This window comes from Pectinophora gossypiella, chromosome 14 (genome assembly GCF_024362695.1).
Source record: "Pectinophora gossypiella chromosome 14, ilPecGoss1.1, whole genome shotgun sequence".
NCBI lineage: Eukaryota > Metazoa > Arthropoda > Insecta > Lepidoptera > Gelechiidae > Pectinophora > Pectinophora gossypiella.
Genome location: NC_065417.1, coordinates 9,926,688 through 9,953,165, shown reverse-complemented (window position 1 = coordinate 9,953,165; position 26,478 = coordinate 9,926,688). Strand labels below are relative to the sequence as shown.

At 35.8% G+C, this 26,478-nt stretch overlaps 1 protein-coding gene across 1 annotated transcript in view; it reads right to left on the bottom strand.

Annotated features, from left to right (window-relative positions):
• The window catches only part of LOC126372856 (ATP-binding cassette subfamily G member 4), a 71,130-nt gene extending 44,923 nt beyond the window's left edge, over positions 1 to 26,207 (bottom strand). The window contains exon 1 of the mRNA XM_050018774.1: positions 25,860 to 26,207. The gene's annotated coding sequence lies outside the window, so the exon portion shown is untranslated. The remainder of the gene's footprint in view (positions 1 to 25,859) is intronic.
• Positions 26,208 to 26,478: the final 271 nt, after the last annotated feature.

Here is a 26,478-nt window from a genome sequence, read left to right as displayed (position 1 = left end):
AAACCAGTTTTATCACAAATGATTGTGCACAGCGATTAGGGCTTCCACGTCAAAAGTGTAACACTCAATTGTCGGGCCTAGGCGGAACAGTAGTTCGCGATCACGGTATGGTGTCCTGCACTTTAAAGCCGACCATGTCTAATGACCCTGTTTTTAATATAAAAGCTGTGATCATTCCGAAAATATCTGGCGATATGCCATCTGTCACTTTGTCACAGGATTTAGTCAACGAATATAAACATTTGGTGTTGGCTGACCCTACTTTCTATCGCTCGAGTCGCATTGACATGTTGCTTGCCAGTGACGTGTTTCCATTCATTTATGATGGTGGCAAGTATCATCCGTCACGTCAAGGGATACCGCTCGCGTTAAGTAGCATTTTCGGGTATGTCATTACAGGCCAGCTGTCAGTGAATACCGGTGCTGGCGGTGTGTCGACTTGTATGTTCACTAGTAGCACAGTTAAGGTGGACGATTTAATTAAATCTTTCTGGGAAACCGAAAGTTTATCCTGTGACGTACCTAAAAATCCAGATGACGTCATCGCTGAACAGATGTTTGTCAGTGACCATAAGCGTGATAATACCGGTCGATACATTGTGAGCTACCCATTCAAACCTGACGCGAAACTGGGCGATTCTAAACAAATTGCATTAAAACGATATCAAAATTTGGAACGCAAATTATCTCGTTTACCCGATCTAAGGGGCGAATATAAAACGTTCATGGACGACTACGCGTCGCTCGGTCATATGATCTGTGTCGGTGACGTATCGGAAGTGGAATCGGCGTACGTCATTCCCCACCACTGCGTTCATAAGCCTGATAGTAGTACGACAAAACTTCGCGTAGTTTTCGATGCTTCGTGTCAAACTACAAATAATCAATCTTTAAATTCCGTTTTATATACGGGGCCCAAACTGCAAGCTGATCTTGTGGAATTATTAATACGTTTCCGTTTACGTAACGTTTGTTTATGCGGTGACATATCAAAAATGTATCGTAATATATTAATTGACAAATCACAACGTCAATTTCAACACATATTGTGGCGAGATTCGCCCAACGAGCCTATAAAGATGTACGAGTTGTGCACAGTCACTTACGGGGTAGTCAGCAGCCCGTTTTTAGCCATTCGCACGTTACAGCAGTTAGCCGCGGATGAAGGCGATCGTTTCCCTGATGCCGCCCGTGCTCTGCGTGAAGGTTTTTACGTTGATGACTTGCTTTGGTCAGTGGATAGTGTAGACGACGCGCTGACACTTCAACATCAGTTGGTAGAATTGCTAAAGCTTGGCGGTTTCGAATTGCGCAAGTGGTCGAGTAATAGTGCTCAAGTTTTAAATAAATTGCCTAGTGATCAACTCGAACCACCTGTTCAGTTCGATGACGGCAAAACTATGGCTATCAAGATTCTCGGCCTGCACTGGCTACCTGAAGAAGACGCTTTCTCCTTCCGTACCACACAGATGGAAAGTAACGTGACGAAGCGCTCCGTGTTGTCGGAAATAGCTAAGTTATTTGACCCTTTGGGGTTCGTTGCGCCTTGTACTTTTCTCGCTAAAACTTTTATGCAAAAGTTATGGTGCGCCAATTTAGGTTGGGATGACGCGCTGCCTAATGCGCTTCTCAATGAATGGCGTTTGTTTTCATCTCAAATACCTTTATTATCGAAACTAAAACATGACCGACATGTTTTTGTGAAAAATCACATTACAGCTCAAATTGTGGGTTTTTGTGACGCGTCGACGAATGGTTTCGCTGCCGTCGTGTATATTCGCAGTCAGGACGGGCATGGCAATGTCAAGGTTAGCCTACTGTTATCAAAATCTAAGGTTGCGCCCTTAAAAACAGTATCGATTCCGCGTCTTGAATTAATGGCCGCTCATTTGTTATCGAAAACCCTACAATATGTCGTATCGATATTAGCCAAGGAAGTACTGATCAGCGAAGTACTGGCTTTCACCGACAGCTCAGTGGCGTTGACGTGGATCAATACACCTGCATTCAAATTAAAAACTTTTGTTGCGAATCGTGTGGCTAAGATTACTGAATGTTCAGCCGGTGTTCAATGGTATCACGTCAACGGCACTGACAATCCTGCCGATGTATGTTCGCGCGGCGCCACGCCGGCCCAGTTGCTGCACATCGCTGATCAGTGGTTCCGCGGCCCACAGTGGTTGTACGATCCACAACATATGTGGCCAGTGAGGTCTCTAACTGAGTTCAAAGGAGAACCCCTGGAACTAAAACCTGTAAAGGAAAGTACGTCATTACTCACTGAAGGTGTCTCTCTAAAAAATAACTTTGATAATATAATAAATAAATATTCGAATTTTAACAAACTGCAGCGCATAGTCGCCTGGTGTTTCAGATTCTTACACAATTCCAGGGTTTCTCGGCCTGATAGAATCAGGGGCGCATTGCTCACCGCAGAGTTAAATAAAGCTCACGATAAACTTATTCAAATAGTTCAATCCGAACATTTTGGTGATGACATTGAGTCATTAAAACGAGGTAATCGATGCTCTCAAAGCCTACGTAAACTCGACCCGTTCATTGATAGCCGTGGTCTTCTCATGGTGGGGGGTAGGCTTTCACACGCAAACTTACCATTTACTCAACGTCACCCTTTAATTTTACCGAAAAAATGTCATTTTACGAACATTTTAATTGATTATTATCATAAAGTTTATTTACATGTCGGACCTAGGACTTTACAAAACATATTAGTTCAAAAATATTGGATTATAGCCGCTCGCTGTGTTATACGGTCTCGCCTTTCCAAATGCGTTACATGTTTCAGAAATAGGCCCACTGTAAATCAACCTAAAATGGGCTCTTTGCCTAAGTGCCGCTTACAGGACGTTTACCCGTTTCACACGGTCGGTGTCGATATTGGAGGTCCATTTTATACAAAAGAAACAAATAGACGCAATGCTAGAATCTCAAAGTCTTACTTATGTCTATTTGTTTGTTATTCGACTCGTGCGGTTCACCTTGAGGTCCTTTCGGCGTTGACTACTGAATGCTTCCTAGCTTCATTCGATCGGTTTACGGCTAGGCGTGGTCTTCCACATACCATGTATTCGGATAACGGTAAAAACTTTGTCGCGGCCGGTAAACACTTAAACGAAGTCGTTCAATTTTATAATGCAAGTCAACGGCAGCTTATTGACGGTTTTACAGTCAGAAAAGTGACATGGAAATATAACCCCCCGACAGGTAGTCATTTTGGGGGCATTTTTGAAGCCGGAATAAAATCGGCAAAGTACCACTTGAAGCGCGTAGTAGGTACTCGTGCTTTATCTTTCGAAGAGTTGGGTACTCTTTTTGCTAACATAGAAGCGATTTTAAATTCGCGCCCTTTGTGTAGTTTGTCTAATGACCCGAGTGAATTCGACGTCCTTACGCCAGGACACTTTTTAGTCGGTCGTCAATTGGTATCGGCTCCCAATTACGATCTTTCAGATATACCGTTGAATCGTTTAACACGATGGCAATGCATTACGCAGGCCGCTCTGCACTTCTGGCGCCGGTGGAAGTCGGAATACTTGCACACACTGCAACAAAGGCAGAAGTGGTTTGTTGATACACCTAACTTAAACGTAAACGATTTGGTTTTAATTCATAACGATAACGTACCGTGTCAACAATGGAGTTTGGGTCGTGTAGAACAGATTCACCCTGGACGTGATGGTAGAGTTCGCGTTGTTACATTACGTACACAAAATTCACGGTTACAACGGCCTGTTTCCAAATTGAGTCCTCTCCCAAAAGAGCAGGACCAATAACTTTGTTATTTATTTCTATCATAATAATATCATTCATACACTTAATTATTTATTATACAGTCCATTAGCTTATCTTATTATAAAAATATATAACTTAGTTTTCTTTGTCAACAATAAAGTACATTATAAGTAGTATATTTAATAATTCTACTCTTGTGATGTTATTACCTATTTTGAAATCACTGTTGATTTCGGTGGGGGGTAAATGTTAGGACACCGACCATGAATCCCTTCCAAAAACTCCTTTGGTTCGCGCCAAAAACTCCCGCCACCCCAAGCCAGGAAAAAAGAAAAAAAAAGTGGACTCGACTACCGCCGTCGTGCGTTTCTATACAAGAAATTTCTAAAATAACATAAAAGTGTATTAATTCAAGTTGTGCTGTTTAAAATTAATCTGAAAGTGCACTAGCAGTCTCCAGAGCACCCCGGGGTCAGAAGAAACCAAATTCAACAATCCTGTAAGTACCTTTCCTTTGGTCGGTGTTTTTGTATGGGCAAGTCTACTTTTCAGATTCAAAAATATCACTAATCTCAGTTATCCAACAATCAGAGAAAAGGTGTCCCAAGGAAAATAACAAGTTACTTACATTGAAACGAGGTGGCCGAATAACACATTTTTGCAAGTCTAAATTATATTGCTCTTAAGCAACAGTGTAAAAGGGGAATGACAAAAATGGTATAGCCCTCAGATAGCCGCGCCGCAGTAACAATCTTTCGTGGTAAAAGTGCCAACTTCCAGTCACTTCGGATCTTTCTCGATCGAACTTTCACAATCTCTGAGTAGCATGTGATATGGTTACATTGGATTGTTTCATTTAGCCTTCGTACTTTAAATTATTTCATATATTTACATGAATCATGTATTCACAAGAATCATGTATCTATCATGTATTGTGTTGATGTTTGGTTGTTTTTTTTTTTATTTAGTGTGTCAGGATCAATGAGGAATTCTATAATCTCTACTTACCCCGGTGAGAATTAGATATTATAAGTTTATGTATGTATAAATACGCACTCTAATGTTTCTCAATCGAATTTCACATACACTTTTAACTTGTATCATTGTGTAAGTTATCTATCTTCATTGAGATGAATATGCGCAAAGTATAGGCACCAGCACCTACCTACAATCGTGCGTTTTTCTCTTGCCTGATGAAAATCTCTTGGCATCGAAAACCTTTGAAATATTTTCAAACACACTCATCACTAATATTTATGTTTATAGCACGCGAAACGAAAAGAACTTGTAAATGAGAACTTAAAACGAGCGACCTTAAAAACACAAGGCGTGTGTTCTAGTGACCAGTCAAAACCGTAATAAATCAATATTTCTGAACTTGACTATTTTAATATAAATTGAAAAGAATAAACAAAAACTTAAATATTTTTTATCGAAGAAGTTATAAATAGATTCTTTATAAAAACTTAATCAACGTGTGTTTTTGGAGAGAGGAAAATCTTCAAGGCTAATTGAATTGTAATTGTAAAGGAAAAAGTTATTATGGTAAAGCTTCTACATTATAAATAGCATATAAACCTCAATGTTCTATTCCACAGCAACACTACCAGGAAATGTAACACAAAATTTATTAGTAATAAGCTACTATCTATTATAAAACTCAAAGGATGACCTTTGAGTAGAGCAGTATTCTATTAGTACATTATGTACATATCGTCGGTAACCATGAATGTAGCAATTGCTATTAACAAATCAATTCTATTACAATTATTGCGAAAGTATACGGTCCGTTACACCATTTAATGCAGCAGACTATTGTAAATTATACGGTAGCGAAAGGCCATACATTGTAAAAACTTACAAAATTAATTCAGCCAAAGGGAAATATCAATTTTGAATTTGATACCGGTGATTGCAGAAAAAAGTGGATATTAGCTTTTGAAGAGTCCGAAGTTGTAATTTTGCTGGACCTTTGAATAAGAATTTTTATTATGCATATTGTAAATGCTTTTTAAGTAAATTATTCACTGTGTTTTAAAGTAAAATAGTAACACTTACACTCACTCGTACTATGTAGTTGCAGGTTCGTATCTCAGCACGGGCCTAGACCAATGATTTTCAAATTTATTTTCGTTTTCTTGTTTGGATCATAAATGATTATCACGTGCTTAGCGGTAACGAAAAACATCGTGAGGAAACCCACATTCCCGAAAAATGCGTTTTGCAGGTAAGTCACCGAATCTACATTGGGCTGGTTTTGCGGATTGGAAGGTCAGACTAGCAGTTACTTCTGTAAACAATCGGACCTATCAAATCTTCAGATTAGGTTAGGTTATATTTCTGTATAAAAACAATATAAAGGTGATATGAACGTTCAAATCTAGAAAACATCAGTATTATCGTGTTTTAATTCAGAGCCTTCTTAGTCACGACCACCACCACATCAAAAGCGCCCCACAAAAATGACTCAGTGGCGCGCTTTTGCCGCTGCTACAACAGCGTATCTTCATTCACGCCATAACTTTCCTGTTAAGCATAACCTATGGACCAATGCGGTTTTAGAAAAAAAGTGGAAGATACCAAACATTTAATTTTGTAATCATCTAAATGCGATGATTTACAGCTTGAAAAAAGTAGTGACCTCAACACTTTTTTGAATGGATTTTTTATAAGCGGAATATACCGCGGAATTGGCTTGGTGATGATGAAGCATATAATATTACCATTAGGCAGTGATTACTATAAATTATAATCTGTAAGTATTTGTGCTCATAAAATGGTATCTAATAATAATCATGAGAGAACAATACAGAATCTAATTCTGGTGGTGAAACTCAATGAAAAAACAGCCATAATCCAATCCTACAAGACATTTTTCGACAAGATAACATTATATTTATTTATGTAATCGTTAACAATTTTTACATTGTGTTCGACATTATACATCATCCATACTTAACATATTTAAACATTTCATGACAAGAACATAACAATTTTACATATAAGTATACAAAAATAATTAATAGCATAAAATTTATATAGTTCTACTACAAGCAAGGAATAATACTACTTTTTGAACAGCAACTCTTCGCTCCCCGCTCGGACATAGTTTAGACTTCAATCGTGTGGCTTCAGACGTCACACAGACAAACGCCAGTGAACGATAATGTCAATTTGTGGTGTCTGTGTAAAACGAGATTGTTTGTATTGTGTTTGACCTCATTGAAAGTAGCGACGTGATCAAAGATAGAGATTATTGACTTCCTCTTCTTATCGTGCGGATTGTGAGGTGGAACACCAACTTCATCGACCCTATACATCTTTAAATAGACTCCGTACACAGGTTGGCCGAAGTAAAGATAACCTGTCCCGGTGGGGTTTTCTCATCGGATCGGACTTGAGCTGCGTGTGTGGTGTTACGCCACAGACTATGGCTCATCTTATAACTTGCCCCGCGTGCCCTGATACCTGCACGCGAGAGGGACTGATGAGTGCCACCGAGGATGCTGTTCGAGTGGCGGAGTACTGGGCTGAAGAAATCGAATGCCATCGAAACGACAAGAAGGAGATCGACCCTAGCGTCAGGGTTATTATTGAGCCACCAAAGGCCCCTGACGTGGCTCATGTAACGATTACAAATTTACATCAGTAAGTAGTATCCGGGACCAACTAATGCCTTCCGAAGCACGGATCATCTTACCTTCGGACAATCAGGTGATCAGCCTGTAATGTCATAACCAAACTATGGATTATAAAGTGATTTTTGTGACATGTCCCCACCGGGATTCGAATCCTCCAGATCGTGAGCCCAACGCTCAACCACTGATTCAACTGGTCGTTAGTTATTGTTATTGACTAACTGGACTTGATGAGAAGCTTGATGGCGCAGCGGTAAACGCGCTCGGTCTATGATTGTTGAAGTTAAGCAACTTTCGTAAAGGTCGGTCATATGATGGGTGACCACAAAAAAAAAGTTTTCATCTCGAGCTCCTCCGTGCTTCGGAAGGCACGTTAAGCCGTTGGTCCCGGCTACATTAGCAGTCGTAAATAACCATCAATCTGCACTGGGCCCGCATGATGGTTTAACGCCCGATCTCCCTATCCATCCATAGGGAAGGCCCGTGCCCCAGCAGGGGGGACGTTAATGGGCTGATGATGATGAACTGGACTTAAAAGAGCTTCAAACTGTTAGGGAAGGCGGCATCATTTTCCGTATACTGTATTTTATGAAGATAATGATTATACTACTAATTGCTTATTACTAATCAGTCAGTGTACATAACGGAAAGGCCTATCTATCTATCCACTGCGCAAACCAACTTCAGGACTATGATAACTTTCTTAAATAATTTCACTTTATCGCATGTGGTACCTACATTGATATACATATATGATTGTCACGTAATTTATGATATGCTTTGCCTTATCTCAATTACATAACATAATACATAGATACAGTGGGATCTAAAGTGTCTTATAGAAAGTAGCTATTACTTTTTACCGACTTCAAAAAAGGAGGAGGTTCTCAATTCCACCGTATATTTATTTTATGTTTGTTCGGCGATAACTGACTTCGTCGTTTATGAACCGACTTTGATAATTCTTTTTTAACAATGTCTATTATCTGGTATTTATGCTTTTCGCATTGCTTTGAGTCTGCGCTTTAAAACTGATTAATGTGAGTATTACATGACATAAGCTCACAACTATATCCCAACTGGGGTAGTTAGAGGTACTTCCATCGCAAGATGATGTACTTAAGTACCCACACCTCACCGAGCTTTCTATTAGACCAACGTGATAGGTATCGCCGTCTATAATGGTGGAGCCAACTATATTAGTGAAAACTGCACTTAAGATAATTGAATAACTCATTGGTGCAAGTCCGGTACCAGGGATCTATCGGCGCTTCTCGTTTGACAAACAATCCGGTGAAGCACAGAACCACTGTGAGTATTAAACAGTGACATAAAACCTTCAAAATGCAAGAATGAAGCTACCGATACAGGAACCTCAATATATATGTTTTTTTTTAAATATAGCGTTTGACCACAATTCCTGTCCGTCTGTCTGTAGCAATTTCTTTTAAATAAATTTAAATTAGGTACAACAACATACTTCCTGACATGAAATATATTAACAATGTTGTAATATTCTCTCGTTTGAATTTACAGTCAGGTTTTTCTATATTATAATTATAGAATGCAGTTATTTAGAGCATTACAACAGTCATTATAATCATTAGTCATTCGTGATTCAAGATATTATGTCTGCATGTGCAATCCTTTGTTAGAATAGGGCTGAGTGAGGCAAGCACAGATAACGCAAGTGTGTGAAAAGTGATGAAGTGAGATTTTTTGTATTTATTGTTTTGATTTTATATGTATTGTGTTACGCCGTGCACTTTAGTACTCACATGAAATGCTGGACTTTCTGGGCTATGTTCCCTAAACCAAATATAGATGGCGTTGTACAGATTTGCCAACGTTTAACCTTCTAAATTCAAGGATAAGAGACAATACATATTGCATCTATTATCTTTGTTTTTGGATATAAATGATACCCTTGTTATTTCACGCATCACATCTTCCACCCATTATTATTCTGATCAAATTGAAGAGAAGCAGTATAGGTAGCAACATAATTCTATACATAGTGTGATCCAAATATCAAGCAATAATTATCTAAATATATAAAAGGAGAAACTGATTGACTGACATATCAACGCACAGGCTAAACGGCTAAACGTAGGCACTTGAAATTTGGAAGGGACGTAGCTTAGGTACCGTAGAGGTGCACTAAGAAAGGAATTCCCGAAATTCCCACGGGAACGGGAATTAGCGGGAAAAATCCTTCCACGCGAACGAAGTCGCGGGCAAAAGCTAGTTTTTATATATTATGCCTCTGACATTACATTATATTTTTGAATAATTATGTACCTGAGTAATGACAAAATAGGTAATTATTAGTGATGTAACGAATGTGTGTTTTTGAACATTCGCGAATGCGAATGCGAATGCGAATATCTGATATCGACATTCGCGAATGCGAATGCGGATGCGAATATTCAGTTTGTGTTCAAATTTGGCGCCATTTGTATGGTTTGGTGGCAGAATGAATATTCAAGGAAAGGAAGAACTACAACTGCTATGAGAAATCATTTGAAAGCAATGCATAAAACCGAGTTTTCCGAACGAATCGATTTTGATTTTTTTAGCCTACATTATTTTATTTTAAAAATAGTTTTTTTCTAAGAAGTACATATTCGCAAAACATTTTGCGAATGCGAATGCGAATGCGAATATGCAAAAAATTGCGAATATTCGCGAATGCGAATGCGAAATGCGAATATTCGTTACATCACTAGTAATTATCACGTTAAATCTGAACAGCGCCATCTATATTTTTTGAGGAACTTAGGTTGGAAAGCCTCATTCGCAGTGAGGAATCTCTTTATTGGTCAATACCATCTACACTTTTTCATCATCAGCCGTATGACGCCCACTGCTGGGCATAGGCCTCCCCCAAGGATCTCCACGACGATCGGTCCTGGGGACGTTAATGGGCTGATGATGATGAACTGGACTTAAAAGAGCTTCAAACTGTTAGGGAAGGCGGCATCATTCTCCGTATACTGTATTTTATGAAGGTAATGATTATACTACTAATTGCGTATTACTAATCAGTCAGTGTACATAACGGAAAGACCTATCATAATAATACAGGCACAGGTTATAAGCAGTAGGTTACTCTTTGCAAAAACATTGAAATATTATCTTTTTGAAGTAACTTTTAAAGTTTTAAAAAGAAACAAACCATACTTTTTCACATGAATAAATTCATTATGGTCTATTTTGATGTGTGTTGTGATGCATTATAATATAGTGTTGGATTTATAGCCTATTTTAGTATTGTAGGTCGCATTATTAGTAACGTTAGATAAGCATAAAAATATAATAGATATTTATAAAAATATTCCCTACTGTATTTCCTATTAGTTGGAACACTAGTCTCATGTTTTCGGAGAAGTACTTACCTATTACCACACGATTATAAATAGTATCGACCGATACTAAGAAAGCTGTTGACGCGGGCAGTGGCTAGGTACCTAATTCTACCATTGACGTCATTAGAGGGTTTCATTTAAACCATGTTAAATAATTAAAAAATATAAGTCTACAAACAAAAACCTGACTAAACGACTAAAAAGTATGAAACAGGAAAATAGGTATATTTTTCTGAAATTCTTCTGAATAGTGTGAATTTTAGAAGATAGCCGAAACGGCGTAAGTCGAAGTTAAGCAAACTCTTAGGACAGATGGGCATACCATGGGACCATGGGACCACGGACCATGGCAGTCAAACGGTACTTTTTGCTTCGCCGCAATCGAGTCAAAAGTAGATAACTACACTATTTAAGTAAATACACTATTATTCATCATCATCATCATCAATTTAAGAGCCACGCTCTTGTCGGTGTAGCATTTTCCATTCCAGTTTATCAAAGGCCAATTCCTTGACTACACTATTATTAGTAGGTATATTTTCTTTAGAGGAGCTCGGTGGCGCAGCGGTTAACGCGTTCGGTCTGCAATTGTTGAAGTTAAGCAACTTTCGCAATGGCCGGTCATAGAATGGGTGACCACAAAAAAAAGTTTTCATCTCTAGCTCCTCCGTGCTTCGGAAGGCACGTTAAGCCGTTGGTCCCGGCTGCATTAGCAGTCGTTAATAACCACCAATCCGCACTGGGCCCGCGTGGTGGTTTAAGGCCCGATCTCCCTATCCATCCATAGGGAAGGCCCGTGCCCCAGCAGTGGGGACGTTAATGGGCCGGTGATGATGATAATATTTTCTTTATTCCGAATAGCAAAGAAAATAAGTGTTTTATATTACTAAAATATAAAGTGTATAAAGTAAAAAACAATAACAAGTTTTAAATAATAAAAATAACATGAAATAAGAACTAACCGTGAGGAAGCATATATCTACACAGTTCTAGAACTAAAATACGTACATAAGAGTACAAAAACAAAAAAAAATGTAAACTGGAAAAACGTCGAATTTTTTTTTGCTAATTTTATTAAATTAGCAAACCTGTATTATATTTTTAAATGTATGACATGTACTTTACATATTTCATCATTCATGAGGAAAATGGCCTTGTGATAATAATTATGTCAAGTTTGATCTTTTTGACAGCACGAGATCGGCGCGTACACGTGTACAGTATTACACTTGTGTGAATCTGTAATTGCATGCGGTCAATGAATTTGATTCTTGGTCGTCCCTCCGGTTGATTGAGAGGAGGCCTGTGCTGTGCCCAGCAGTGAGACGTATATATGATATGTTATGTGTTTGTAAATCTTGTACTATCGATACATCCGTCGCCACTCGCGACATTTAAAATCCTTGGAAAGATGAATAGAATTCATATAAAGGACGAATTCCAAAGATTAAATAATTAAAATACCATATTTATGTATTTATATTTATCTATTTCTATTTTATTTTTATTTATTTATTTTACTTTTATTTGTTTTTTTTATTTATAGTATTTATTATTTTATACTAGATGTTGCACTGTCCCGCATCAAATTGTAATAATGTTTCCTATCCACTGGTTGCCTGGAAGAAATTGCTGCTTAGCAATAAGGCCGCCAGATTGTACTGTATCTATCATCATCTGTGTTAATTTGTTTTGTAAGTATGTTGTGTGCAATAAAGTATATTTGATTTGATTTAACGAGTATTTTCCTGATATCTTTACGATCACAACAAAGGTCTATTTTTATACACTGTTTCCGACTTAGGTGAAAAATGTTTGCTTATTTATTTATTCATTTTTTTTTTTCTTTTTTTTTCTTTTTTTATTTTTATTTAATTATTTTTTTTGTTTTTATTTTTTATTTTATGGTACTTTACTCAGCCTTACCTTAACGCCCAGTTTATCTATTTTTGAAAAAACCTATTAAAATGTATTTATATACTACAGGATGTGCCTATTTTCCTTGTACCTAATTGCAAATTAAAGGGCGGCAAGTTTTTGTGACGCGAATGAACATACATAATATTAATTATAATGTATAATTAAATACCTGGGCTATTATAATCTAAGCAGGATGTGTTCGTACTATCACAATTATAATACAGGCACAGGTTATAAGCAGTAGGTTACTCTTTGCAAAAACATTGAAACATTATCTTTTTGAAGTAACTTTTAAAGTTTTAAAAAGGAACAAACCACACTTAAGTTTGGCGCTAAGCGTTTTAGGTTTACTTACCATAATAATTAACACCGAAAAAACAGATCGATAGCATTCAGTTTATATCTTAAAATTGTGCTCAAAATATAAATTTAAATAAGCAAGTACACCTTCGCTTAGTCTGGAAGACATACCGACTAGTCATGCGTATTTTTCGATTGCAAAATACTTATTGCAATAACGGTATTCTTCAAAGCTGTAAATTGGTTACAGTACTTTAAAGCGTGAAATTTTTAATCAAAAATACAGGGTACTTTTATCTATAAAAATTACTTCAACTATACTTTTGTTTGCCTAAGTTCTTTTGCCATAAAAGATCTAGAATTTGGATAATGCACTCGAAACATACTAAGTAAATTATAAAACTTGAGATGAATTAAAACTCAAATGAATAGTTTTCTTGACAAAGAGCGTGTCTATCTACCAAGAATGTTAAGTCCTAATATTACTTTAGACCGACTAGGCCGGTGGAGTAATGGTTAACACGCTCGTCCCGGCTTGAAAAGAACTGCGGGTTCAATCCCATCCAAGTCAGAACTTTTTTCGATTTAAATTTTCTCTTTGTGAGTTGCCTTTAGCACGAATAAGTGCTATAAAAACAAAAATCATAGTTTTCTTTACTTATAATCAATACTTACTACCGAATATGTTTTATCTTTCTTTTCAAGTGACTTATGAATAAATATAATTTATATCACTAGAGTTACGTTCAAATCTTTGTATATTTTATCGAGTAGATAGCTTGTAAGATGTAGGTTCGACACAGCCTCGAGTTGTTATCGTCGCCTTGACCGCGACATGGAGCAACGAACTTTCGTTAGGTAACTCAATTGAAACAGCTGATTTCAACATTATATATACAACACTATTTCGTACAACTAATACTGAAAGTAATAAGATGGATCGTTCTAGAACTTGTTGTGATAAGATTGATCGGTGGTGGATTTATAGAGATTTATTTATTGAAAGGTATAGTAACTGTTTTTTCTATATTAGATTTACAAGTAATAAAAAACATGTTGCAAGCCAATTACAACTATCCACAGTTTACATGTTGTAGGATTGAAGCAAACAATTAAAGCTATGTAGGTACGCATACATAGGTTTTTAAAAAGTGTTTCCATCATAAAGGCTACAAAGGAGTAATTACTTAAAAGCTAAATTATGAAAACAAAAGCAGAGTAGAAAAAAACAAAACAGAAAAGAAAACATAAGAAAGAAAAAATATTGGTACTGAAACAAACACCTACTTATATCACAAAATAAAAAATTAAGCAACATTAAAGTATATCATCATCTTCCTAGCGTTATTCCGTTTTCACAGGGTCCGCTCATTTAACCTGAAGATTAATTGACGGATACGATTTTTTACAGAAGCGACTGCCTGTCGGACCTTCCAACTCGCGAAGAGAAAAGTAGCCCAATACAGGTTAGATCACATACATCCGACAGACATTTCTCGGGAATGTGGGTTTCTCCACGATGTTTTCCTTCAACGCTGAGCACGTGATCATATACGATCCAAACATGAATTCGAAACACGATTTCGAAAATCATAGGTTTAGGCCCATGCTGGGTTCGAACCGTCGTATACATCGTGTAATCAATATTATTAACTAATTTGCAGTCTATTTTTAAATTGAATTAACATATCATTGACATTAGAATTCTAATTCTTTAACGACTTCCGAAATTATCTATTTTCGTGAACTTGGAAACCCGTTATTAATTGTTGCCAACACAAACGCCATAGATTAGTAATAGTTACCTACTACGAGTACGTACCTACCAATACGCTCCATGATATATTCGGAGATCTATACATCCACCCGCACGTATATTATTACAGTACAAGTGTCATTTTCCAGTGATAGCTTTATAGGTGTTTTTTTTTTTGACTTGTTTATTTTGGAATGGGTACTTAAAAAACCGTGAACTTCGATAATCGTGAACTTCCATAAACATTCAAAATACCTGCTAAATCAAATCTATTAAAAATCAATCTATTATTGATAAACAAACTGAAAAAACGCGGTCAGTAAACTTTAGCTAAGTACTTATATCCTTTTTTGCCTTTTACGGAAGGATTATTGCATAAATAATTTGCCTACACACGCTGATTTTAAAATAGCTGACCCTGAACTTTACTGAAATCAAAAGTGTTACCAAATAAACTACCAAACGAGTTCGAAAGAAATAGGTTCTATTTGCAAAAGTCGTAACTAAACCAGTTTAATGTTTTCGTGTTATTTTTCGAAACACATTGTAGATGACATAAGATAGAATATATTATTCAAATTATGAAAGTGAACACAATATTTTCTCGGTTGTTACGTGTTTCTGCGGTTTCGTTTGCCAGTTTGTAGAGTGTGGTGTTTTGTTCGAAATACGAACGAAAACGAGTCAAACGTCTGACAAAAAAATTAAAAGGTTATTGGAAGCAAGGCGGCAGGTAAGGTAGTATAATTACTAGGACTAGACTCTCGCGTGAAATCTCTTCACGCGACTACATACTCTAGTCGAAGTCGACGCCCGGTCACGATAAAGTTAACGGTAATTTGGACAGTAGGTCTCTGCCAGTTGGATAACTATTTATTCAAGAAGTACCTATGCCTAAATAGGCAAATAGGGGGTAGGGTAGGGTAGGGGGGTGGGTGTACTTATAACAAGTATTGAACAATTATTGTCTATAATAAGTAGAAATAAAATTCTGATTTCAAACTTAAGTTTTTCAACAAGTTTGAGAAGTGATACTTCGAGATAAAATAATTTTATAATTTCTTAAGAAGGTTTTTCTTCTGCTTTTATTATTAATTACATGCTATAAAGACTTTAACCACCTTGGCAATTAATTTTACTTATAATTAAAGCATAAAAAGAACATCTCAGAATCACCCACAAGGTACTAATATTATAATTATTTTTAATGTTAAATTACTTTTCACTTCATTTTGCTTATCGATATAATGTCCGTCATAATTATTAATAATATACTTAGACTATTCTTTTATCGCCCAATGATTCAGTAATATATATTTTTTCCTGCATATGGCCATGGGCCAATTAGTATAGATATGATTACAGGATATATCCTTTTATCAGAGGAATTTTAAAATACATTTTATGTGTAAAGATAATTAATTATATTTTACCATAACGTATACATATATCGGTACCTATACTGGGCCTTAAAATAAACAAATAAATTTGCTTAACCTGACAAAGTTCTTTACCGACAAAAGAATTGATTGAAAAGACATCTAAACAAAACCTAAACACTGAAAAACCTGTTTACTTCAAAGTTATCGATCTGATCATTAAAAAATCAGTCTAAGGTCAAACAGGTCATGTAAACAAAAGATTCGCAACAATGACTAAACAAAACAACGTCAAATACCGAAGCTGTCGAACTACTACTACAAATAGTCGTTATATTACATAACAAAATTTAAATAATTAAGAACGTCATATCGTCGTTGCCGATTTAAAAGCTCTTATGTGTTGCTCTCACCTAATTTATTTTTTTTTAGGATCAAATAGTATTTTGTTCCTAAAAAAATTCAATACAAACTCTTATGAAACATTAATCATCCTTTAATATTTTTAACACACTGTCATACAAAAAAAGTTTCAGGTGGAAGTTTTTTTTTTATTTACTGCTGTAAAATTGACCCGATTGCACATAATTTATTTTAAATTGGCAACGATGATATATGACTGATCTAATCGAAGCGTGAGATGGTATAAATCTAGTATAATTTATAAACAAACAAGTCTCTATATTATGACGCATCGTGCGTACGCGCTTCTGTTAGTTATTGTTATTAGTGACGATTGCATACACATCATGGGCTGCAATGGTCTTCATTGAAACTGATTAACATAATAGATGTGAACTTTGTTTCATAGTATGAAGTAGAAAACTGTTTATCGGTTCAAGGCAAGGCTTTTAAAAAAACTGATTTACTTATATCTAAACTTTTTTTCTATTTAAAAATTGTTTTTTTTTTCAATTTGAGTTTCTGAATGCTTTTTAATATCAAATATCAATATCGCAGCATACAATTTGTTACGATTGCGAAAGAGTAGCTAGAAGTAATGTGGTTATAATTACAATATTACAGGAAACCGCAAATATATGATCAAGTGCCATATTTCTGTCACAACTTACCAAATGTGGAAATAATGTAAGTATATAAAACATTTTAAAGTAGAGTTTAGGACTAATTTGTTTTTAATCTCAGATTTCTTCATGTTGAGCAATATTTCATGATAGTATTAATAAAAATACAGTGATTTATTTGTGATCATTCGTTTACGATCTTTATGGGTACCTAAGAATTAATTACTACAATTATTGTCTACGACAAACATAAAAACTTTTAAATTCATACCTATTCTGAAACCTGACGAAATAAATTACTAATTTGAAACGTTATCGTTACGTAGAACTGGCATAAGTTGAGTCATAAAAATATAATAATCTGCAAATAATAAAATAAATCAGATGTAAATACCCTTTAACCGTATATTTGTACAACATCTGAATATTCAAGAATTTGAGTAATTGAACAAAAAATACGTAGGTTTTGTTGGATTGCGAAGATAAGTATCCACTACTGCTGAAAGCAGATCAAAATCCTATAAAAATCTACCTTATCCTTTCTGTAATAGTAATAACAATATCATATAAAACAGAAAAATCTGACAGCGCACGATGCGGAAGAACTTCGGTTTCCAATAATTTAGTTATTAATAATTTAATTTAGGTAGGTATCCAATAATTTTAATGAAATGCAAAGAAAATATTATTAGATGGTGTAGAACGTTCGGCGTTTTGACTGCTTCCAACATAACGTAGTAAACTTATACATAGAAAACAACAGCACACACGCTACAAAAAAATCATTAGACTTTCTAATTACCTACATAAAAACAGTATTTCTCACTGGTTCACAGCAATTATTAACATCAAAACACAATTACATAATACTTCTTCACACAATTCTGCGATGTAAGCAGAAATATTTAAAATTAATTAAAATAATTATTGTGAAATATATAGAAGTTACTAGCTTTTGCCCGCGACTTCGCTCACGTTAATGTCAGGGTAAAACGGTTCCTCCTTCCTAATGTACTTACCAATTTTTTAATTCCTATCTTGAAAACTGCGAAAAGTCCCATGAAAATTTCACCCCCTCTTTGAAGGGGCTTGAGACAGATTTAGGGGGGAACAAATCACGCAGACTTTTTTGTTAATTACAAATAGTCCGCACACCAATTTTTAGTTTTCTACCTTAAAAATTGCTGAATGCTCCATAAAAACTTCCACCCCCCCATTTTAGGGAAGTGGGGGGTTAGCTCCATCCCTTCAACTATCTTTGCTTTAAAATTCACGCCAATTCGTCATTCAGTTTTGCTGTGAAAGACCAACAATCAAACAGACATACACTTTCCCATTTATAATATTAGTATGGATAAATTACACTGTTTAAGTTTTTGTGTCGATGTCCTGTCGAACTATGGAAGGTATAGCTTCATTGGTAGAGTTTAGCGGAAGAACAAAAATTGACATTAAAAATATTTTTTTTTAATTGTATGTAGTTTTAGACAATAGGCATTTGATGTAAGCATAGACCCCTTCTCATCATAAGGAATTCAAGTCTCATGCGTGCTTTGCGTCTCATCTCCGCTATGTTGGATGGAATCGACACCACATTGTGATGTGTTCGCTGACAGATGGTGGAGTGTATGGAGAGAGTGTTTGGCTTTTTGCGAGAAGATTTGTTAATGATTTACTGTTTTGTTTTTTTTTTTCATTATTATTTTAATTTTTTTTGTGTGATGAGTTTACCTTTTAATTTTGAAATTGTATTTTTTTATTTTTTTAAGTGTTTTTCATGTTCATAGTCTTATTTTTCTTTTTGTTTCTTTTTTCATTCATTGTTTATTTTGTGTTATATTCGTTTTTATATATTTTTTTCTCTCGTCATACAGCGCATTGGATGTAATGTTATAAAATAAATAAAATAAAGAATCATCATATTCCTCTTAGGGAGGTTCGTCTGAAAAAGCAATATTGCTATTTGACATTTGTTGACATTGCGCACTTACTTTTAAATATGCGCGAATGACAAATAGCAATATTGCTTTTTAGACAAATTGATTCCATGTGCAGCCTCCATGGTGTAGTGGTTAGAGCATTAGGCTCACGATCTGGTGGCCCGGGTTCTATTCCCAATTAGGACATTGTGAGACTGTCCTTTGTTTGGTTAGGACTTTTTAGGCTTAAATCACCTGATTGTCGGAAAAAGTAAGATGATTCCGTGCTTCGGAGGGCACGTTAACCCGTTGGTCCCGGCTATTAGTCACAAAAACACTTCTACCACCGCAAGCAGCGTGGTGGAGTATGCTCCATACCCCGTCCGGTTGATTGAGGGGAGGCCTGTACCCAGCGTGGGGCGTATATAGGCTGTTTATGTTTTGTTTCTATGTGGCCTTTTTAACTCCCCAGGACTTCGTATCAACAGTGGCTGCAAATTGTCTTTGCTTACTTGTGGCTCTGCCCACCCCATTAGGGATTACGGGCGCGAGTTTATATAATATATATGACTTTTATGTATGACCTTGGGCGATATTTAGCACTATCTACTTCGGGTCAGACATATGAGTCGTTTCTTAGTGGAAGTGTTGGAATGTCCTAATCGGACGAATGAAAATAAAAAAGTGGGGTCCCTGAAGTTTCTACCAAGTAATAAATACTGGCAAAAGTAAATCTACCTACAAAAAGTTCGGTAGCGCCATAAAAAATGCGTGTTTTTTATATTATATTACTAAGCCTGTAGATAAAGTACTTAAAGAAATATTTAGGGAGTAACAAAAAATGTCTTTACAAATCCCGGGGACGAACTTTTCGAGTTCACAGTAACCGATAAAGATCATTAACATTTAGAGGTTAAACGTTCGTTCGAAGCTTTTCTATGCTAAAATCGTGAAAGTACATTTGTTTCTTTCAATCTGTGTCTAATAAAGCAAAAGAAAGAACAAATAGAAATCGATTAATACCTATTTAAAAATTTATGACGCCGTAATTAATCAGCAACAGGTATATTTTTACGTTTTTAATACGTATTAGAATCTCTTTGCAAAAATACTAGTTTACAGATCAAGGAGCTTTTAAAGCCACATTGATTCACAAGTTCAATGCCGCCTTTTAAAGGCCTCGGAAAAAAAAATAAGTAATAAAAAACAAACTGATTGTTTGTTCCTTTTGATTTTGGTAAAACCAATTGGATCCAAAATTACTACTAAACCTTGACTATAATCCTAAAAGAAATAAGATAATACAAGATTTAATTTTGGAATGAAAAATTTTTAACAAAAAAAAACCGACTTCAAACGCAAAACTAAAAAGCAATAAATAAATTTACTTCGCACAAAGTAATTAGTACGTATTTTCAATTAGTTAATTATTTTATAAATCTGAAGCCGGTGCCAAGGAAATGCTACAACGAAGTACCGATTCATATATTTTTCAATACTGATTGTTTTGTAATTTTTTGTTTGACATTGTTTTGTAATTGCTTTGATATAGGTATTAAACAATATTGTGTGTACATAGTAATTTGATATTGTAGTAGGGTTGTTGTAGCATTTACTTGGCACCGACTTCAGAATTATAAAATAATTAACTAATTGAAAATACGTACTAATTACTTTGTGCGAAGTAAATTTATTTATTGCTTTTTAGTTTTGCGTTTGAAGTCGGTTTTTTTTTGTTAAAAATTTTATTTTATTTTACGATTTTAAGTGATGGTTAGACCGAGCAAGGATGCAGACAGACAGATTTTCTGATTTATATTCATATATAATAATATAATATATTATTAGTAGTGATCACAATTATTATTGATGAACATGTTTACACACACACACTCACACACGCGCTAACGCACACGAGCACACGCGCACGTACACACGCACACACACAGACACACGCACACACACACACACACACACACACACACACACACACGCGCGCACACACACACGCACACACACACACACACATGTATATGTGTACATACACACATGTGGTTGTCAGTGGAAGCTGCTATCATACACACTCACGCATACATATAGATACAGTAGATTTCGCGTGGTTCGCTCGCTGCTAAAGCAGCTCGCGTGTCCTGTTTATTCGAAACTGTCCCTCTTCGTATGGCGGCCATCTTGTTTTTCCGCCACTTTGTTCTTTTTCACCGGCGACAGAATTTGACCAAGATTTAAATGGGTGTCGTGGAAACAAACAAAATCCAGGTGCAATAGGTTTGCCAGGCCGTAGGATGTCTCCCTGATTGGGAGCAGTTTTCAAAGATGACGTTCCGATCACACGCCTATACATCATTTTTACCCCCAAGACATTTTCTGGAAAAACAAAATTTTGTATGGCAGCCATCTTGTTTTTTCGCCATTTTGTATTTTTTTCACCGGCCATTAAATTCGACCAAGATTTAAATAGGTTTCGTGAAAGAAAAATTGGTTCAGGTGTGATAGTTTCGCCAGGCCGTAGGGTGTCACCCTGATGCGGAGCAGTTTTCGAAAATCGGGAAGTATTTCCATACTTAACATGACGATCCGACCACAACCCCGATATATATTTTATATCCCGAGACATTTTCTGAAAAAAAAAAAAAAAAACAAAATTGGCGGCCATCTTGTTTTTCCGCCATTTTGTTTTTTTTTACGCGCTATGGAATTTGACCAAGATTTAAATAAGTGCTCTGAAAGAAATATTGGTTCACGTGCGATAGTTTTGCCAGGCCGTAGAGTATCTCTCTGATGCGGAGCAGTTTTTGGTGATCAGAAAGTATTTCCGTACTCTACATGACGTTTTGAGTAAGCGCCCCATACATTATTTTTACCCAAACGGGCTTCTTCCAAAATCGACAAAATTTTGTATGGCGGCCATCTTTTTTTTCCGCCATTTTGTTTTTTTGCACCGGCGATTGGATTTTATCAAGATTTAAATACGTTTCGTGAAAGAAAAATTGCTCCAGGTTGTATAGTTTTGCCAGGCCATAGGGTATCTCCCTGATGCTGACCAGTTTTCGAAGGCCGGGAAGTTTTCCCGAAGCCTAAAGATCGATCCGATCAATATGACTTTACAAACGCACTAGTCGCTCCTACGATTTTTGAAAATTCCCCTCGATTTCTCTGGTCTTCCATCATCAGATCCTGACTTCCTTGACATGGGACCCCCTTGGGTATATCTCCTTTCAAACAAAAAAAGAATTATCAAAATCGGTTCATATACGACGAAGATATGCCCGAACAAACATAAAAAAAAAAAAAAAAAAAATATACGGTCGAATTGAGAACCTCCTCCTTTTTTGAAGTCGGTAAAAATATACCTTTCTAACCATTTAACCCTTTCACGAGCAGAGACTATGGGTCATTGATGGGAATCGGAACGTCATTAGACGTTCTGTCCTTGAAAGTGTTAAACTTCTAAAAAGTATTCAACTTAGTCAAGTTGAAATTATGCTCGGTATTTGGTACAATCTTTTGCCGCCATTGTATACAAAACGCATTTTTACGTCACGATTGTCGAGTAATTACGGTTGTCGCTGTCACTGTCACCGCACACAAAATGTTGCGACCTAAATAAGCAAAAACTTTCTCACTTTCATGCTCGCGACGACATCGGCGCAACACGCAAAAAGTTGACATAAAATTGTGCTGCGTCCAAAAGTAATAATTTGCATACTTTGTGCTCGCGTATGTGTTTAAATGACCTTTAGAACGAGGGGGCTAAAAAGGCTACATTGAAGCAATTCATCTAAAAAGCAATATTGCTATTTGACATTTGTTTTAGTGTCCTAAGATAAACTGTAAAGATATCTGTCGCCTATCACGTTACAGTCGTCTTTGATTTTAGAGCAACCCCAGCAGTATAGAAAACCTAAGTAAAAATCGAATTGAATTAATTTAACTTAATTATCCTTTCATTGGCTTACAAACCTAATTAATTTCATTTTTCCTGTGCATTCAAACTTTGCGATCCTGATTCGATTTTAGTCCAAATAAAATACATTTCGATCTATCACAATTACTACTAACAACTACGTGGTAATATAGGTAATATATATATATATATATATATATATATATATATATATTCACTCCGTCTATATATATATGATATATATATAAGACGGAGTGAATTTACTAAGCCATTGGCAATATGTGAATCTGGTTATTGCACCAGGGACTCTAGAAGCTTCTGTGATACCCTCTACGATGTGAAACTTGCTCCGCAGAGAAAATACCTCCGCGGTTTACTTCCACACAGTACAGTTCATTGCGGATAATTTAACATGGGCGTTCTATTAATGTTATGCCGAATAAATATTTTTTCTTTTTCCTTTCTTTCTTTCTTTTATCTATTATGTTTACTATTAGATAATAATATTTGTTGTAAGTACTATTAGATAACCCAAGTACTGATGCCATCTAAAGCAAATCTACTTTAAGTAAGTATTGTCAAAAAATGGCGACTGCTCATTAACGATGGACGTTGTTCGGTGATTTCTCTGTTATTTTTCCTGTAGTTTATTTCATTATTTCAAATAAAATTACATTTAAAAACAATCATATTGTGACTCTAAATCTAAATTACCTATTTATTAAAGAAATCTGCCAGGGAAATCATCGAATTTAAATGTTATTCTCTTCCATTTCTATACGTACACAAATGCATACATATAACACGTGTGTTGGGTTTCATTCATTGATATTTTATGATATATTTATTACGATCCTTGCCTCCATATAATTAATTTGTAATGTATAATGACCATAATATAATGTTCTGGAGGTGAAGGCTTGATTAGTTTGTAACTACAAGTATCTAATGAGTCATATAACTTCGTACAGAAGCAAGAGCAACAATTTTATTATTAATAGCCCTCGATGTCCCACTGCAGGGCAAAGGCCTCTCTTTCCTTCTTCCACATATTAGAAATAAAAATATTTACTTAGTTAATAAAGACCCGGTAATCGTTCTTTGGCGAAAATAATATATAATGCGTTAGGTACCTACTATACACTATACAATTAACAATTCCTACCTATCAAATTGTCATTAGATACACGAGTTGCCAAGGTAGATGTTTTACCTAATCGGTGGTTGTATAATATAATTCGAGAGAGTAGGCACCTACCTAATATTTTATTTTACCTATTATTTTATTTTATTAGACACTCACTTAATGAAGGAATTTCCAAGCTACTTTCACACTACTACCAGGCTCACTATGTTACTACCTATATCGCTTCTCCTTATTTTGATGAGAATAATAATGGATGGGACATATGTTGTGTCTGGATGCAATAAAAAGGGTCATCATTTATACCTAAAAACAAAGATAAAAGATGCATATTATCTGTGTTGAGGAGCTCGGTGGCGCAGCGGTAAACGGGCTCGGTCTGCGATTGTTGAAGTTAAGCAACTTGCGCAAAGGCCGGTCATAGGATGGGTGACCACAAAAAAAAGTTTTCATCTCGAGCTCCTCCGTGCTTCGGAAGGCACGTTAAGCCGTTGGTCCCGGCTGCATTAGCAGTCGTTAATAACCACCAATCCGCAATGGGCCCGCGTGATGGTTTAAGGCCCGATCTCCCTATCCATCCATAGGGAAGGCCCGTGCCCCAGCAGTGGGGACGTTAATGGGCTGGTGATGATGATGATCTGTTAACCATGAAATTAGATGGTTAAACGAAGGCAACACTAAACACCACCATCTATATTTTTTGGGGGAACGTACCCTGGGAAGTCCCTGATTCAAATGATTGAATGATTGATTGATTGTTTGTTAGCTATAAAGCTAGAAATACTTAAAAATAAAAATAGACTACAATTATAATTATTATGACGTTACTATAACATTAAAAAATCACATTGGTAAAGTGTATAAATAACAATTATACAAATAAACAAATAATAATTACACAAATAAATTTAAGTGTTACGACAATTTGCTAAATTTATTATACACAGAAAAATACTGTTTGTGCTTGCTTGTGATGTTAGCCTTATTAACAAGTAAGTAAAGCTGCTTATTATACTCTTTCTATTTCTCTTTTGTTTTGTATTTTATATTTCCTGCTTGTGCAATAAAGTATTTGTTATTTTATGTAGGTACTTATTAATTATTATATATTGCAGCAATGCAATAATTATATTGATAACCTCTGCTGATAAATCAAAAATACTGAATATTAACTGGCATAAACTTAGGCTAACCCTAAAGACACATAGCGTGAAGATTCTTAGTGGAGATGTGAGTTCAATTACAAAACTGGAGGTTGGACATATTTCCTAATACGTGCCTAAATACTCAAATACCGTATGATAAGTGCGAAAATAAATAAAATATACGAAGGTGAGTGTACCTACCTACCATGATTGAGTAAGATTCATTGCAACGGTCATTGCCGCCTATTGCATTGATCCGCCACAACACTGCAACTTACGAGCTTAACCTAGTTTTATAAAAAGTACCAAGAGAAAAGGAGCTTCTAAAACAATGCGAACATAAATTAAAAATGTATCGAAAATACTATGAGAAAACAAATAAAAAGACATAAAATTTGTCGTTTCTTTGTTTCATATTAACTTCAATAAAAATTGTGTCACGTCAAATCATGTCCCGTAGAATTAAATCACACTAACAATTTAATTAACTTATAAAACTCACTAAAACTTACTATATTTTCATGTAGAAACACTGTTTAGAGCTCAATAAATGGAAGAGAACATTGGAGAAATTATTGATTTCTTACCTTTCGTAGCACAGCAGTATCTTACGATAACAAACACGAACAACGACGTTGCATAGACGAAAATACGACACCAACTACAGCAGAAACGCTGCACAAAGTTCCACTGAATTTTAAATTTAGAACATTCAAATCACACGATAAATTCGGCAAAAGCTAACGAAGGCATTCAGTCGATATTTTTATTGATGAAAAAGATTGAATACGTTCGAAACTCGGCTGCCGATCTGCGTTCAGTAAGCGCACACCTCGCGCCGTATAGCGCAACGGTATACTGCCGCACTGGCAGATGTGACGGGCTGGGGAGCGAGTGCCAACTATCGTCAGCTGTTCAGATCAGACTGAATTACTTTGTCCATGCGCGTGTAAGCGGTACGAAGGGCGCTTGCGTACCCGATGCAACCAAAATAAACCAAACACACTGCACTATGGGTCGGCTGACACGCATCGCGACGCATTCACATCGCATTGTGCTCGATAATTTACATATATTTTTTAATTAACAGAAATTAATAATAATTATGTTTATTTATTTATTTATTTATTTTATTAGGTTTGCCAACAGACAAAAACACTTTTACATGTAACTTAACCTATTAACCTATTTATTTATGACCTACTG